Below are 2,455 nucleotides of genomic sequence, written 5' to 3' on the forward strand. Positions count from 1 at the left end.
AGGTTGGTTATTAGCAAGTTGAATTATTAGTTGGGTATCGTCAGCGTATGTGACGATATCCACACCATAGGATTCCACAATATGTGCCAAAGGCTCCATATAAATATTGAACAGCGTGGGGCTCAAACTTGAGCCCTGTGGAACCCCATGCCTTAACTTGCGGGGGGATGACTTATAGGGAGGGCAATGTACCTGGAAACTCCTGTTTTCCAGGAAGGATCTTACCCATTCCAAGGCTGGACCCTCAATTCCCATATCTGATAGACGTGACAGCAGCGTTGAGTGCAGCACGGTGTCAAATGCTGCACTGAGATCTAATAACACCAACGCTGCTGTCTGCCTCCCCAAGATGGCGCCCGTTGTAACCTGCCGGCGTCAGCCCGAAAATCGGCTGCACCGGTCAGGGAAAGTCCTCGGGGGGCCTCGGGTCAATGTAGATCTTGCCACGAGGAGATCTTGTGTGTAGGCAGCTAAAAGCGGACTGGCTAAAATATATACACAGTTTTAAAATAAATGCTGCAAACAATTTCTATAACCTCAATTCGTTATAAGAAAATAAAGGGATAGTGAGAAGAGCCCCCGGCTGTTTTGCCTCAAGGGTGAGCAGAAGTAAATCTGATTTTGGGCAGGAGGGCGAGGTTAAATACCTAATGCATTGGGTAGCGTCCAACAACTGGACCGCTACCTCTTCCCTCCTTCCTCCCCAAGATGGCGCCCGTTGTAACCTGCCGGCGTCAGCCCGAAAATCGGCTGCACCGGTCAGGGAAAGTCCTCGGGGGGCCTCGGGTCAATGTAGATCTTGCCACGAGGAGATCTTGTGTGTAGGCAGCTAAAAGCGGACTGGCTAAAATATATACACAGTTTTAAAATAAATGCTGCAAACAATTTCTTTAACCTCAATTCGTTATAAGAAAATAAAGGGATAGTGAGAAGAGCCCCCGGCTGTTTTGCCTCAAGGGTGAGCAGAAGTAAATCTGATTTTGGGCGGGAGGGCGAGGTTAAATACCTAATGCATTGGGTAGCGTCCAACAACTGGACCGCTACCTCTTCCCTCCTTCCTCCCCAAGATGGCGCCCGTTGTAACCTGCCGGCGTCAGCCCGAAAATCGGCTGCACCGGTCATCTCTCCTGTAAATCCTTTGGCTCCTCCTGGGCGTTTTAGCGGATACCCTCAGAAGGCGCAAATATTCCTGACCCAATGCTCGTTGCACTTTCTTTGTAAGCCAGTTATATTTGCAGAAGACCAGACTAAAACCACCTTTGTATTGTCTTACTTGAGTGGCGATGCAGCTTTTTGGTCTATGCCAATTGTCTCCCGTGATGATCCAGTGTTGTATGATTTTGAAGGTTTCAAAAAAGAATTTCTTCGGATCTTTGACCGCCGAGCTATTTCACAAGCTACAGATAACGAATTATTAGACTTGAAACAAGGGAATCGTGACTTAATATCATATTTGGCCCAATTTAACAAGTTAATAGTCAAAACGGAATGGCCGGAAGCGAAAAGAGCCGCAATTTTTTATCGAGGCTTAAGAGAGGATCTAAAGGATGCTCTGTCCCAAATTCCAGATAGACCCTCTGAAGTTTCATGGCTAATAGATCTTGTTTTGCAAATTGATCAGCGGTTATCTGAGAGGAAGTCTGAGCGGAGGCGGGAATTTCGACCCATTCCTCCTCGATTTGATCAAAGTAAGACCGAAATCACTAAGAGTCCTGAGATTAGAGTTATAGAAGAACCAATGCAGATTGGTAGCGTCAGAGGTCCTCTATCCAAGGAGGAGAAAGAGAAAAGAAGATCTGGAAATCTGTGTTTGTATTGCAGACAGTCGGGGAATTTCGTAAGAGAATGTCCAAAGAAACCCAAGATAAGCAATCCGTTAAAAGAAAGGTCCCATCAGTGAAGGGAGTTGCCCTGATGGTTGACCAATCCAAGCCAACTCAAAGTCAACAACATCTTGCTAATACCCTGCAATCAGCTTCCCCGCATCTTATTGTGCCTTTCGATTTGAAGTTTGGTGTCAAGGTTTTTAAGGATGTTCCTGTCATGATTGATTCTGGGGCAACATGGAATTTCTGCGACATCCAATATGCAAAACGGATTGGTTTGAGTTTCGTTCGGAAGGAATTCCCGGAACCAGTCCGAGCGGTGGATGGCACAAATTTATCCTCAGGTCCTATTACAGATGAAACAGAGATTGTAGAGTTAAAACATAGTCAAGGGCATTTGGAAAGATTATCCTTGAACCTCATAGATGCTCCCCAGTTCCAATTGATCTTGGGATTGCCTTGGCTCACTGAGCACAACCCTGAAATAAATTGGGAATCCGGAACTCTGCAACTCAATTCAAGCTTTTGCCAAGAACATTGTTTTCATTCCCTAAAGGGAAATTACGAGATTTCTCCAGCAAGGTCTCTAGCCTCAAGACCAGTTGTGATTGGAGCCATTGACTCTGTGG

This window comes from Lissotriton helveticus, chromosome 6 (genome assembly GCF_964261635.1).
Source record: "Lissotriton helveticus chromosome 6, aLisHel1.1, whole genome shotgun sequence".
Lineage (NCBI taxonomy): Eukaryota > Metazoa > Chordata > Amphibia > Caudata > Salamandridae > Lissotriton > Lissotriton helveticus.